This window comes from Notamacropus eugenii, chromosome 2, assembly GCF_028372415.1.
Source record: "Notamacropus eugenii isolate mMacEug1 chromosome 2, mMacEug1.pri_v2, whole genome shotgun sequence".
NCBI lineage: Eukaryota > Metazoa > Chordata > Mammalia > Diprotodontia > Macropodidae > Notamacropus > Notamacropus eugenii.
Window position 1 is genome coordinate 159,498,853 of NC_092873.1, and position 16,098 is coordinate 159,514,950.

The 16,098-nt window shown below is 35.3% G+C and overlaps 1 pseudogene; it reads right to left on the bottom strand.

Annotated features, from left to right (window-relative positions):
• Window positions 1–1,064: 1,064 nt before the first annotated feature.
• Window positions 1,065–1,274, bottom strand: LOC140523735 (heat shock factor-binding protein 1 pseudogene; annotated as a pseudogene).
• Between the last annotated feature and the right edge of the window lie 14,824 nt (window positions 1,275–16,098).

Below are 16,098 nucleotides of genomic sequence, written 5' to 3' on the forward strand. Positions count from 1 at the left end.
TCAGTCATTTGGATGTATAATCCGTGTCCCTCACTTCTTTATTAAAACATAGAGAGAATATGTTGTGATGAAAATTGGTATTTTCCATTTCACCTATAATCTATTACCAAAGTATTATTCTACAAGCATTTAGATAAAAGGTAAACAATAAAACCAACAATTCTTCTTGCAAACATCCAAGTTATAATACGGTCATTCATCACTCAGTAAGCAGTAATTGAACAAGGACTCACAATGGCTACTTGTTTTTCTTCTAACTGACAATTGCTTTTTAAAAATCAATAGCACAGGTAAATATCGAGCAGTGGGTTTTAAAACACCCTTAGGTTCTTATAATGAGCACTGTATAACTAATTACTGAAGTGTTATGACACACAAAAGTCTCACCAGTGAAAGCAATTCATCTTTATAAAAGGTTATTTTCTGTCTCTAGTATTTGTGAAGAACTGAGATATTGTCACTAACCAAATCCTCTAGTGTATTAAAAAGTGGCAGTAGTTACTGTCAATCAATTTCAACTCCCTTTTAAGGGATTCTTACAGTAGATTCTTAGGTGAAGTTCTCAATAATGAAAACGTAGCAATGACAGACATCTAAATGCTTGAATTTTTTTGCCTCCTTTAAAAATGTGGTCAACATACCATTTATTTGTTATTAGTTCAATAGTAATTTTGTGCTGAAAATTCCAAACCATGGACTCTAGGTGCTTTACTTCACAAAAGAGTCTAATAATAGTTAAAAATTAATACATTTCTTTAAAAAAATCACAGCAATTTGTTATTAAAATGAAACTACTACAAAAGAAACAACAAATGACTTGACAAAAAAATTGCACCAAGATTTTGTAAACAGTAGTCAGAATTTCAGTTTACTAATGTGCACAAATTTTATGTCATATATGAAGCTACTATGTACAAGAAATAAAAAAATAAATTACCTTGAAATCTAGCTCAACTGCATGTTCTAGGAATTTGTGCACAGTAGTTAATTGAGAAAAGCTGTTCATTTATCTCTTGGTTTGTAATTTTTTTTCCAGAATCCATTCTAAATAATTAACAAAACCTTTAACTATAATGGGTTGCAGGTATTTTGTTTTCCCCTTCTATTTTTTCCACCCTTGCTTGGGTTATAAGGGCAGTGATATTTTTTTCCAGATCAACAATGTAACTGCTCATATCATCAATTCAGCCAATTATCTGGTCTGACATGGTCTGAAACTTGTCCTGCATCTGCTGGAGAAGCATCTGAACAGTTTGGGGGTCTGTCTCTGCCATAGACAGTTCCTGATTGCACTCAGGTGCCCAATTCATTTTTAAGACTGGTTATGTGCCTGCCCATTATTTCTTAACATTTGTGGGCTCAGGGATCCCTGGGAATTTAATAGCTGTTCTCATTTCTATGGCACTTTAAAGCATACGAAGTAAATTCCTTATAATAATCCTGGAAAGGAGATAAAACAAGCTTATAATCTCCTTTTTGTAGCTTGTGAGACTGAGGTTCATAAAGATTAGTTGACTTTTCTTTGGTATTACATTTAGGAATAGAGGTGAGATTTGAACTAGAGGTTTCTCCTGGATCCAAGTCTATAGTTCTTTCCACTATTTAGTACTCAGGTGAAAGTTTGTGGTAGAAAGTTAGGAATTTCCTGGTATTCTAGTTCCTGAAATTCAAAATTATACTCTAAATGCACCTATCTGTCCCTGTTCCTTTTGTAACCTCCATCCACCATTCTTAAAATAACTGGAGAAGGGATTATGTAAAATTACAATAACCCATCAACAACATTAATAATAATGATCTAGATATTTTTTGGGGCATTAAAAAGTACTTTATTATAATATTATTCTATATTGATAAAATTCTATATCATTATTTTAGGTCTCAATATGAAGCCCAGTGGGGTTAAATAGCTTGTACGGAATTGTGGGATTGTGATAGCAACAAGACTAGAACTCAGATCTCCTAACGATCAGGTGCAGACACTTCGTATTATGTTTTGTTGTCACTCACTGCCAATATAATCACCTGCTGAAGGATTGCAAAAAAGGCTTACCTTTCTGCCAAATCAGGGACACTACAGGGAGGAGGATTAGCCATGCTCTTCCCTTTCAGCCTGATATTCATTATTAACATTAGTGGCAGAGATGCAAAAAGCAGAATGGTATCAATTAGCCAGTCAAAAACCACCTATTAAGTAGCTGCTATGTGATGGACACTAGAGAAAAAAGGACAATTGAAATAGACTTCTCATCAAAACACTTTCATTCTATCAGAGAAAATTATGCACATAAGTAATAAGTGCAAAGTACGTACAAAGTTAATGCAAGGAAATTGAGGAGCATTAATAACTGAGAAGGTGGGCATCAGGAGAGGTTTCTTGTAGTAAGTGCCACTTGAGCTAGTTATTGAAGGATTAGAGGTGAAGATGAGAAGAGAGAGGGCATTTCTGGCATGGGGGACAGTCTAGTAGGGAATAAAATGTCATGGGTAGGGATCAATAAGTAATTCAGTTTGAAAATGGTATGGCAAAAACTGGACATACACAGCATACCAAAATAAAATCTAAATAGGTACATGATTTAGATATAAAGGCTGATATTATAAGCAAATTAGGATAGTAAGAAATAGTTTATGTGTCAGATTTATGGAAAATGGTAGAATTTATGACAAAATAAGAGATAAAGTACATTATGAGATGGAAAATGAATAATTTTGATTGCATTAAATTGAAAAGGTTTTACACAAACAGATCAACCAAGATTAGGAGGCAAGCAGAAAATTAGGACAGAATTTTTACAGCCAGTGTCTCTGATAAAGGCCTCATTTGAAAAATATAGAGAGAAATGAATCAAATTTATAAGAATACAAGTCATTCCCCATTTGATAAATGGTCAGAGAATATGAACAGGCAGTTTTCAGAGGAAGGATTGAATGGTACCTATAGGCATATGAAAAAATGCTCTAAATCATCATTGATTAGAGAAATGCAAATCAAAACAACTCTGAGGTACCATATCACATCTATCAGATTGGCTAACATGACAAAGAAGGAAAATGATAGATGTTGGAGAAGATATTGGGAAAATTAGAACATTAATTCATTGTTGGTAGAGTTGTGAACTAATCCAACCATTCTGAAGAACAAAGGACTATCATATTGTCCATACCCTTTGATCCAGCAGTATCACTTCTACGGCTGTATCCCAAAGAGATAATAAAAATGGGAAAAGGATCAACATGTACAATAATATTTATAGCAGCTCTTTTTGTGGTGAAGAACTGGAAATTGAAGGGATGTCCATTAATTGGGGAATGGCTGAACAAGTTGTGGTATATGAATGTAGAGGAATACTATTGTGCTATAAGAAATTATGAACAGATGGAATTCAGAGAAACCTGGAAAAACTTTTGTAAACTGATCCTGAGTGAAGTGAGCAGAACCAGGAGAACATTACACAGTAACAGTCACATTGTATGATGACTGACTTTGATAGACTTAGCTCTTCTCAGCAATGGAAGGACTTAAAACAACTCCAAAAGATTCATGATGGAAAATACCATCCAAATCCTGAGAAAGAACTATTGAATCTGAATGCAGATCAAAGCATACTGTTTCCTCTATCTTTTTTTTTTCTTTCTCATGGTTTCTCTTATTCATTCTAATTCTTCTATAAAACATGACTAATGTGAAATATGTTTAATAAGAATGAATATGTAGAGCCTATATCAGATTTCACACCATCTTGGGGAGGAGGGAGAGGAGAGAGGTGGAGAAAATTTTAAAAATTATGGAAGTGAATGTTGAAATCTAAAAATAAATGAATTAATTTATTAAAAAAAAATAGTAACCCAGTTTTCCTAAAACACAGTGTATAGCATTGGAATAGATCTCAACATTGCCTATTTCAGCAAATATATTTTTTAAAAATTGATAATTTAATTAGTTTCCTTTGTAATCCCATGTATTTGATATATTTAAAAGCATTATTCTGAGTAGTGATCCACAAGTTTCACCAGATTACCAAAGTGATCCATGATACAAAAAATGTTCAGAAGCCTGCTTTAATCCATTCCTTTCATGTTACAGATTAATAACTTAAAATCTATAAAAGTGAAATGAAGTATTCAAGATCATACAGATTACTAGAAAGTTGGAGAGTATGAATTTGAATCCAAGTCTTCTTGTTTCAAATCAAATATTTTTTCCCCAATGCTTCATATTAACTCTTAATATGTTTTATTGATAATTTTTACATCACTATCACTTTACAGTGACTGCTACTAAAAACCTTCCCTTGTAACAATATGTTTATGCAAAAACCTCAGTCTTTTAGCTATATCTTACAATGTATGTCTCATCCATGTATATCTCATCAATATTGAGATCAATGGACTTGTAGTCCATTATTTCTCTACTTAGACATGGGGAGGTATGCTACACCAAATGAGGAATAATGGATAGAGTGTTGGACTTGGAGTTAGGAATATATGAGTTCAAATCCTGCCTCAGATCCTTATTAGCTTGCTTAGGCAAGTGGCTTAACATGTTGAAACCTCAGTTTCTTCACTTATCAAATGGAGCTAGGATAGCTAGCACCTATCTCAGAGTGGCTGAGTGGATAAAAAGACAATATATGTAAAGTACTTTGTAAACTTGAAAGAGCCATATAAATATAAACTTCAACCATCAGTTCTCAGAATTCATAATCAATCAGTCAATTAACATTTATTAAACTACAACTATGTTCCTGGCACTTCACTAAACACTGGGGATACAAAGAAAGGTAAAAAGATCTGTTGATCTAGAACCTTAATCTAATAGGGGAGGCAACTTGCAACCAAGTATGCACAAGCAAGCCTCTCAATGTTCCTTTATAGTTTTGTGGTCATATAAATTATTCTCTTGGTTCTACTTATTTCTTACTATATCCCTTTATGTAGGTCTTTTCAAAATTTTAAGACCTCTTCATATTTGTCATTTCCTATGGCATGATAATAATGGCATCGTAATATTCTATGATATTCCTAAATCACAATTTATTTAGCTATTCTCTGATGCTCATCTTCATTCTTCCTAAGGTCTTTGCTACCACAAAAGCTATGCTATAAATATTTTTATATGTAAGATCTTTTTTACTCTGCCTAAAAATATCTTTGATGTATTTAACTTGATAATTAGATAAGATGCCATTATTCTCATTTTTCAAATGAGGAAAATGAGGATCAGAGAGGTTAAACACTTTAGAATTATATATATGCCATCTCTCTCTTACTAGGTGGCAAGTTCTTACTAATTTTTAAAATTCTCCCAGCTTCTAAATAGTGCTTGTCACAGAGGAGGTATTAAATAAGCATTTGCTGAATTGAGTCAATTAATCAATCAATAAACATTTATTAAGGGCCTATTATGTGCCACTCACTATGCTAAGCTATTCAGTTGAATTGAAATAAGTGATTTGCCCAAGGCTTAAGGGGAATGCAGAAGCAGATCTCAAATGCAGATGTTCAGATTTCAAATTGTGTGTTATTAAGCAAAATAGCAATAGACATTTTATCTCTGTGTTTCATTTTTTATAACACATTTGCTTCTGAACACATCTTCTCTACTCCCCTGTCAACTGAGCTATCCTTTGTAATTAAGTTTTTCCCCTAAGATCAGTGAAATGAATTCACCACTTTGATCACATCTGATGGTATTTGTAGCATTCCAAACCCATAGTCTGCCATCTCTCCAGAGCCAAGCTTCAGCATTATAATTACAAAATATTTAGTTTAATTTTATTTTCCTTTCTGTTTATATTATAATAGTCATTGTGCATTAGCTTTTCTGGTTTCATTTACTTCATTCTGCATTAATTCATATAAGTATTTTCCTATCTTTACAAAGTCCTCAAATTTGTCCTTCCTTTCAGTATAATATTCCATTATTAATATTATATTGCTTATTGATTGGTATCCCAATTGATTTTGTTTACAGTTCTTTGCTACAACAAAATATTCCTACGAATATTTTGCCATATAAGGGATCTTCTTCCCCATCTTTGAAATTCTTGTATTCTGCAGAGTTGTTAACTCCAAGTCTAATACTCTTTCACAAAATCATGTTACCTGAAGCTATATTAACTCAAAAGGGCAAGGGACTCTTTATAGAAAAGAATTATGTCCCAAATACTTGCTTTGAAACTAAAAAAATATGTAGACATTGGAGTTAGCTGGCCTGGTCATGGTATCCAATATTAAAAACAGACTAAGGAAGTTTCTATGTACTCCAAGAAAAGTAACAGGAGTGATAAGAATAAGGAAAATGAATCTTCTTGTTTTGAGGAGGCTCATGTATTTTTACTTATTTTTAAATTCAGTTTTATTTTTGATTCCAAATTCTTTCCCTCCTCCCTCCGCATCCCCCACCCATTGAGAATGCAAGAAAAAAAGACACATTTCAAATACGTATATACTGGCAAAACAAATTTCCATATTAGACAAGTTCCAAGAAAAAAAAAATTTTAATCAGCCTTTACATTTAAAAACCAAAGTCATTTTTTTAAAATTTATTTATTCATTTTTAGTTTTCAAAATCCATATCCACGAGATTTTGAGTTCCAAATTTTCTCCCCATCTCTCCCCTCTCCCCACCCCAAGATACTGTGCATTCTGATTACCCCTTTTCCCAGTCTTCCCTCTCTTTTATCACACCCCTCCCTTCACTTATCCCTATCTTCTCTCTTTTCTTGTAGGACAAGATAGATTTCTATTCCACATTACCTGTATTTCTTATTTCTCAGTTTCATGCAAAAATGCTTCTCAACATTAGTTCTTAAATCTGTGAGTTCCAACTTCTCTTCCTTCCTCCTTCCCCACCCATCCCCACTGTGAAGGCAAGCATTTCAATGTAGGCTATATATGTGTAGTTATGCAAAAGACTTACATTATAGTCATATTGTGAAAGACTAACTATATTTCCCTCCATCCTATCCTGTCCCCCATTTATTCTATTCTGTCTTTTGTCCTTTTCCCTCCCCAAAAGTGTTTACTTTTAATTACTCCCTTCTTCCATTTGTTATCCCTTCTATCAAACTCCCACCCCACAGCCCACTGCTCCCCTTCTCCCATACTTTCCTATAGTATAAGATAGATTTTCATTCCAAATTGAATGTGCAGGTTATTCCCTCCCTAAGCCAAATGTGAAGAGAGTAAGCTTCACTTTTCCCTTCTCACCTCCCCCCCCATTTCCCTTCCATTGAAAAAGCTTTTTCTTGCCTCTTTTATGAAAGATAATTTGCCCCATTCCATTTCTCTCATTCTCCTCCCAATATATTCCTCTCTCACCCCTTAATTTTATTTTTAAAATATCATCCCTTCCTATTCAACTCACCCTGTGCCCCCTCTCCATATAGATATATAATCCCTCCAACTGCCCAGATACTGAGAAAAGTCTCAAGAATTACAAATATTATCTTTTCATGTAGGAAAGTAAGCAGCTCAACTTTAGTAAGTCCTTTATGATTTCTTTTTCCTGTTTAACTTTTCATTTTTCTCTTGATTCTTGTATTTGAAAGTCAAAATTTTTTTTCAGCTCTTGTCTTTTCATCAAGAGTGCTTGTTAGTCCTCTATTTCATTGAATGGCCATTTTCCCAGAGGTATTATACTAGTTTTTCTGGGTAGGTGATTCTTGGTTTTAATCCTAGTTCTTTTGACTTCTGGAATATCATATTCTAAGCCTTCAATCCCTTAATGTAGAAGCTGACAGATCTTGTGTTATCTGATTGTATTTCCGCAATACTCAAATTGTTTCTTTCTAGCTGCTTGCAATATTTTCTCCTTGACCTGGAAACTCTGGAATTTGGCTACAACATTCGTACAAGTTTTTCTTTTTGGATCTCTTTCAGGAGCTTGATAAGTGGATTCTTTCAATGTTTATTTTACCCCCTGGTTCTAGAACATCAGGGCAGTTTGCCTTGATAATTTCATGAAAGATGATGTCCAGGCTCTTTTTTTTTTTGATCATGACTTTCAGGTAGCCTCATAATTTTTAAATTGTCTCTCCTGGATCTATTTTCCAGGTCATTTGTTTTTCCAATGAGATATTTCATATTATCTTCATTTTTTTCATTCTTTTGGTTTTGTTTTGTAATTTCTTAGTTTCTCATAAAGTCATTAACTTCCATCTACTCCATTCTAATTTTTAAAGAACTATTTTCTTCAGTGAGCTTTTGAACCTCCTTTTCCATTTGGCTAATTCTGCTTTTTAAAGCACTTTCCTCCTCACTGGCTTTGTTGACCTCTTTTCCCATTTGGGTTAGTCTATTTTTAAAAGTGTTATTTTCTTCAGAATTTTTGAGGGTCTCTTTTAGCAAGAAGCTGACTTGTTTTTCATGATTTTCTTGCATCATTCTCATTTCTCTTCCCAATTTTTGCTCCACCTCTCTTACTTGATTTTCAAAATCTCTTTTGAGCTCTTCAATGACCTTCTGAGACCATTGCAAATTTATTTTGGAGATTTTGGATGCAGAAGCCTTGACTTTGATATCTTCCTCTAATGGTGTGCTTTGTTCTTCCTGTCTGAAAAAGATGGGGGAAAATATCTGTTCACCAAGAAAGTGACCTTCTATAGTCTTATTTTTCCCCTTTTTTGGGCATTTTCCCATCCAGTTACTTGACTTTTAAGTCCTTTGTCAAGTGGTGGGTATATCTAGGGATGTGTGACTTCTCAGTTCCTCCAAGGTGGCACAATCAAGGGAGAGGAGTTTACTCCTCTACTTGCCTGTGCTCTGGTTTGGGAACAACCATAAATTTTTCTGCCCAGGATCTGCGAGTAGGGTTCCCTCTCCACAACCGCCTCCAGCTCCACCATACCAGAGCTCCTCCTCACCCCAGGGCCTCCACTCTGCTGCTGGATTCTCCCAGGGTCTTTAGACCTGAGGGCCCCCCAAATGGATGCTGCAATCAACTGGGGCCAGGGCTAGGGCAAGACCCTGCTCCATTCTCACCCAGGTGAAAGAGCTTTCTCACTAATCTTTGAAGCTGTCTCTGGTGCTTGTGAGTTGAGGAATCTTGGAACCACAGCTGCTACTCAGGATTCTGTGTCCTGAAGCCTGCTCTAGTCCCTGCTGTGAGGCCAAGCCTGGGCTGCACTCAGTGGGCTGCACTCCACTCTGAGCCCAGTGTGATAGACCTCTTCTGTTGGCCTTCTAGACTGCTTTGGGCTGAAAACCTCTTTCACTCTGTCATTTTGTGGCTTCTGCTGCTGTAGAATTTGTTTGGAGTCATTTTTACAGGTATTTTATGGACTTTGTGGGGAGAGTTATAGCAAGTTTGTCCTTCTACTCTTGGCTCTGCCCCCAGTCATTTTTGAAATGAACTTTCCCCCCTCTAGTTTTCATTTAGCCTGCTTTGTGACTATGGACTTTTCACAAGCTCGGGCTTATGGCCAGATTCAGGATCTGTTTATGTTGTAGGAACCTTTAAGCCCAGAGGGAGGAGAACAAAATTATTCCTTCCATTCTCACCATTTCTAGTTGCAGCCTAAGGTGTTTTAGACAGTACTGTATCAAGGTTGCTCTGTTTATAAGGTCTGTGTTGTACTTCCAAAGATTCAAGGAAGTCCATTAAAAAAGTGAGGGAATAGAACATGAACATGTTGAAAGGTTTAGTTCATGAGAAATCTCCTGTGTCACCAATGTGACAGCTCTGAAATATAGAAAGCATCTTTGTGTCTTATAGCAAGCTCACCCTGGTGAAGGAAGGCAGTTTTGCCTTTATGTTTATCAAAGGCATCTTAACTGACAATGTCACACAGCAGCTTCTGTTTGCCCATTATTCACATCATCATGAAGTCCCACTATAGAAGGAGGGTGATGATGGCACTTATCAGTCTAATTCAGTGTCCTTGAGTGTTGATACCATGGGCCATTACCATTCTTACCAACTGACTGATTTGACATTCATTTTTTTAGGATTAAAAAAAGGGAACTTGTTCAGTCTTACAAATGGTTTCAATTTCATATCAGCCCTTTAATGCTCCTGATTAACACTGTAGCATCCTAATTAAGGGAAGGATATTAGTTAATGTAATGTAAAAATATCAGCAAGAAAGCAAATGAGATATCAAAATTAACATATACAAATGGCAAAATGCCAAATATATATATATATATTTGAAACCCAAGCAGATCTGCTCCCATAGAGGGCAGCTAACTTTGGAAATGTCTGCTGATATTGCTCACTAACATATAAACACTGACTATATTCCTCCTGGTACCTGATAGCAGCATTGTCCGTGGGGGATATCTCCTTGCACTAGTGAAAGAAGAAAATTATAATCATATGATTTTCACATGGCTTCACATTATGGTATAATGGTAATTTAATTGGAAAATCTTTCCTATTCATTAATAGGCCCATTGAGTCACATGGAGCCTGTGTTGGGAGGAGTTTGCTGGAAAGGCAGAGCAGAACTGGGAGGAAGTGAGTGAGCACAGTTGGGTCAGAGGGGAGAGGACACAGGCAGGTGTGGAGGCAGGGCTCAGGCTCATGAATGTTTGCTTGTGAGAAGGCTCTGGGTGGGAAGAGGAGGGAGGCTTGAAATGGCTTTGCTCCCTTTGATGATCATGTTTATTAATTTCTTGATTATCATGATGGATTTTGCTTTCTGTTTCTGGGATTTGGCTTTCTGGTGTCTAAATAAATGTTTTTCTTCTGCCTTCTATATGGAGAGTCTTTTATATTTTGTGATTGAGAACTATGTTGGCATATTCATACGCCCTTGGCGATATAAATGGTCAAGGCCTTACAGATGGAGTCTGTGTATCAAATCATGTTTTTGCTTTAAAAAAAGACTAAAGGGGCCTTATAAGAAAGCAAAAGGAGAATTTTGGAGGAAACTATGTGGTTCAGTGGATAGTTCACTGAGCCTGGAGTCAGTAATAACTGAGTTAAAAAGTTATCTCAGATATTTACTTGCTATACGACTGTGGGGAAATCACTTCATCTTTGTTTGTCTAAGTTTCCCTACCTAATTAAGATAATAATGTCTATTTCACAGGGTTGTTGTGAGATAATATTTGTAAAGCACTTGGTACAGTGCTTGGCAAATGGTACGTGTTTAAGTAAATCTTCCCTCCCTCCCTCCCTCCCTTCCTGCCTTCCTGCCTTCCTTCCTTCCTTCCTTCCTTCCTTCCTTCCTTCCTTCCTTCCTTCCTGCCTGCCTGCCTTCCTGCCTTCCTGCCTTCCTGCCTTCCTTCCTTCCTTCCTTCTCAGTATTTTAATTCCCTCATGAATCTAGTGCAAGTAACTTTATCTTTCCTGTCACTGATTTGTTTCCAGTAACAAATTAGATCATGAACTTAGAACTCCCTGTAAGCCTTAAAGCTGTATGACTCTGACGAAGTTACCTCACTGTTTGGTGCCCTAGGCAATTCAAAACAGAAGTGACAGAATAGTTGGAGATTTGTACTGGTAGTTTCTCAACAAGTTCCTACGCCGGTAAAATCACATTTCTGGACAAAATAAAATCTTTAAAACACTGCATGAGTTATTATTACTTTAGACCAGTGGAAAGAACGTTGAACTTGGCATAGGAAAATTAGGAGCTGAGCTTTGGATCTTCCAAGTACTAACTATGTGACCTTAGGTGTGTCATTTTATTTGACCCAGTATCAGTTTTCTTATTTATAAAATATAAAATCGGGATGATATTTGTATTACCTCATGAGTGCTGATGTAGGTAACATAAAATAAATGAATATAAAGTGCTTTATAAGCAGGGATGTGCTGGTAAATATTCAACAACTGGGCTTCTGAAAAATGTATTCATATGTATTTACATTTTATCTGCATTATTGGCACTTAAGTATAGACAGTCAACAAACAATAAATCAAGCCTTGATTTGTAGTATTAATTCCTGAGGTGTAAGTGCTCACATTGAAAATGTCACAATCAGCTCTTGCAAGCCAGTTAGAGCTGAGTCCAGCACACACTTGTAAGTAAGCTATAAAATTCTATACTAATAAAAACTATCATCATTATTACTAAGTTCAACTTAATAGGGGAAATTCCTTTAGAGCACAATAACATATATGTATGCCTATGCGTTAATGCACACACATGTATATATAATTGAACCAACTAACTGAACTCTTTTGTGAATTAAGAGAATTCTTCATTGTTTTTTTCATCAGCAGCTCTGTTTAGTTTCCATTTTATCATGCCTTCCCCAGTGCAAGCTGTTCACCAGTGTCTACTTCACACTAGTTTTCTGATGGTGGCAGAATTCAGCTAGTTTCCAGAACTGGTGATATATGAAGACTAGAAAAAATAAAATAATAAGAATAATAGCCATGGTGCTGATGTTTCCATATTTTAATGGTCTATGATGTCACTGATGTAGATTCTCCCCCCACTGATACAGATACCATTCCATTCATACTTGTTCAAGGTTTGTGATTCTCATCTATATCTTCTTATAATGTATTACAGACGGCTGGAGGTGTTCCTTTAGGGTTTTGGTTCTTTTTTTTTTTTACATTTTGTAGGTATAGGTCAACCACTCAGTTTCTCTATTATCCTTATGTTTATTGCATCATCGGCCCACACCTTTTCCAGATCATACATTTGCTGGGTGATTATCTCTTGCTTAACTTCCCACACACAAACCAATTTTTAAAATATGCTTCAGGCTCTATTCACACCCACTAGACATTTCTCCATTGCCCTTTGGGTTATCTGTAACTTTGATTCTTCATTTTTTTCCCACTTTATATGATTAAAAGGCATATAGAATCTCTGGGACAATTCTGATAGTTGATGGTCAAAAGATGAGTTTTTATGTCAAGGAGTAGTTTTCATTGTGTTAAATCAATGAAAAATTTACCAAATGCCATCCAGCTCACTCTGTTCTTCCTACTCAGTTCTGGATCCAGTTCATTTAATTTCAACAAACACTTATTTTTTCTGACTTCAGCTTCAAAAACCAGCTCATTGTACACCTGCAGTCCATGTCCTGGTTAAATGTACAGAGTAACTAGTTTAATGGATGACCTATCCAACCCCAACATACTTTATCTTCTGTGAAATGGGGACCTAAAAATCATGTGGGTATTTTTGTGTTGGTTGTTAGGCTGTTCTCTTTTGAGTGGCCATGGATCTCATTGTGAAAGTCCATAAGTATTCCTGGGGTTGATACAAGTGGCATAATGGCAAGAGAAAACAGGAAAAGCTAGAAAACTTTTCTACCGATAGATTCTCATTTCTATTTAAACTCCATGCCAGACATCCTCCATCATAGTGATTAACCATTGGTAAAATCATATTTGGTTTTGTTTTATGATTTATTTGAAATAGATTCAAAGAATCAAGTTACTTCTGTTGTCGCTCTATCAAAGAATCCAATATAATTCAACCTAATTTAACCCAACAAAATTTATTAAGTGCTACTTGTGATATAAAGACAAATGAGAAACAGTTCTGGGCTCAAGAACTTTACATTCTATATGTGATTAAGATTTGATATGATCTTAATAAATGTATGGCAGATACTTCATTAGAGGAGAGTCTTTTAGGCTTTATTTTCCTCTCTTGAGTCTTTTTTTTCCATGAGCAAAAAATAAGCTGAGAAAAACATGATATTTTCTGTTTGCTCAATCAAGTTGTGAAGCTGTGATCTGCTATGGAAAACTATCTGCAATAGCCTAGCTGTTTCCTCACATTTTCATCAAGGGTGCTCTCAATATGTCTGTAAATTATCCTGATGGAGATTTTATAGAGATGAGAAAGTTGCTAAAAAGGGTCACTAGTTATCAAAGACCTTTTTTATATTAATATGTGTGATTTTAATAATGATTTTATATCTTCTTCAGTTTGAGATACCTTATAAATCAGTCTTTCAAACCTGCATTTTCTCCAGCACAGATTTCTTCTTGTATACTTAGTTTGGTCAAGATGTTCTTCCCAATTTCATACTTTTCAGTGCTGTTTCTTTTTCTTCATGTTAGACACAGAGTATTAAAATTAAAATATGGTGGTTTCACTATTAGCAATCAGATACTAGATCATTTTGGAAACAATAACCAATGTATTCTTTTTTCCATTTGTTAATCTCTTAAGTTAATAAATGCCATTGGGACAATCATACTTACGTGGGTCACACATGGTTTCCTATCATTGAAGTTTCCCTCCACTGCTTTCCATTGTTTTCTAGGGTAATATAGCTTATCATTTCCACCATTTTGCTGCACAATAATTTGCAAAGGCCTTTGTATTCTTGACGAGGCTTGCTCTTGGCTTCCATGTTTGTCACTTGATAAACAGGTCAAGTGTAAATGACTAAGAATCTCACCAAATCATCTCTTATTGATTTATTTTTCTAGTTTTTGTCCACAAACTCCTGACCAAAATGTTTAATCTTTTCATTTGAGTTCAACTTTCTCATCGTTTTGTGTCATTTAGATCCCTGAGTGTTGTAAATTATAACTTTTCCATGTCTTATTATCCTACTTAAGTCTCATCCATATCCTCCAAAAAAAAAAATCTGCCGCAATGATCCATTTGACATTCTAAGGACTTTTATCTATCCATGTTTTTAACTATGTGTGGCTACTCATGACACATAAAGGCCATAATCTGATATGCTTTGCTCTTGCTTTCTGATAAGACGATGAAATAATGTTGATAAAACTCTAATTTATACAGAAGTTTATAATTTGCAAAGAACTTTGCAAACAGCAATTCAGTGAAGAAGATTGTACAACTAACATTCTTATCATTTTCTAGGTGAAGAAATCAAGGTTTAGGGAAATGAAGACATTTGCCCATGGTCACATGGCATGTGAATGGTAGAAGCAGGGCTAAAACCAAGTCTTCAAATTACAATTCCAATATTCTCTTTATGACATTAATGGGAAAATACCTTTAAAAAAAAATATGGGCACATAAAGACGCCTAAGTTTCATTGGTAGGAAACAGTTCACACCAGCTTGTTTTCTTTCCTCAGTTTTAAGTTTGGGGTTAGAAATTCTAAAGTTCAAATTAAGCCACGTAGTTTTCCTGGATTGACCTTACATGACCAGTTTTGTTGGTCCATAGCTTTTTACAGGTGAAAAATCCTCTTTTGTCTTTTTATCTGTGGACAAAACTCTTAGGACATCATATCTAGTCGATGAATAGATATCCTTTATTCAAGTGTATGTGCTTCTTCTTTTATGAAACTTTAAGTTTGCACAAAGATAATAATAGCAGTTTAAATAAAACTGACAAAAAATTACTTCCCTGGCAAAGGATTACAAACTTAGTCTTTGTGACATTTGAGATCCATTTCTTTAGCAATATTCACAGTTCTGGGTTTCTCCCCAGGGGAATTAGTTGGTGTTAAATGTGATTCAAAAGGAATACTTGTGTGTTCTCTAAAGGAAACAGAAACATAGTAAGAACAACAAATAAAACCAAGCACAATTAAAATGTAATGTAAGGGTTGAGTAGGTGAGGTTCAGGCTGTTCTAGACTCTTCCTGAGTTCTTGGGGCAAAAAACAAAACCTAATGAAAACTTAGGTTTTGTTTCTTGAGAGAAAATTTGGTTTTCATGACTAAGTCATAGAATGCCACTGTTTCTGGAGAAATAAAGTTGAAGATCACAGAGTGAACAAAGAGGTAAATGGCAATCATAAATAGGGTATACTACATTGTTGTTGAGTTGTTTCAGTTATGTCTGACTTTTCATGACCCTTTGTGGGATTTTCTTAGCAAAGATACTAGAGTGGTTCTCTGTTTTCTTTTGCAGCTCATTTTACAGATGAGAAAACTGAGGCAAACAGGGTTAAGTGACTTGCCAGGGTCACACAGCTAGTGTCTGAGGCCATATTTGAACTCATGAAGATGAGTCTTCTTGACTTCAGGCACAGTACTCTATTCTCTGTCCCACCTAGCTTCCACTGGAGAATTACATAAAAGATCTGCAAAGGATGTCACCAATCAATAAATATTTATTAAATACCTACTTCATGGCAAGTACTGTGCTAAAAGTTAGGGATACAAAAAGAGGAAAAAGTTCCTGACCTCAGGGAACTCAGAATTGAATGGAAGAGACAACAAGCAAATACATACGTA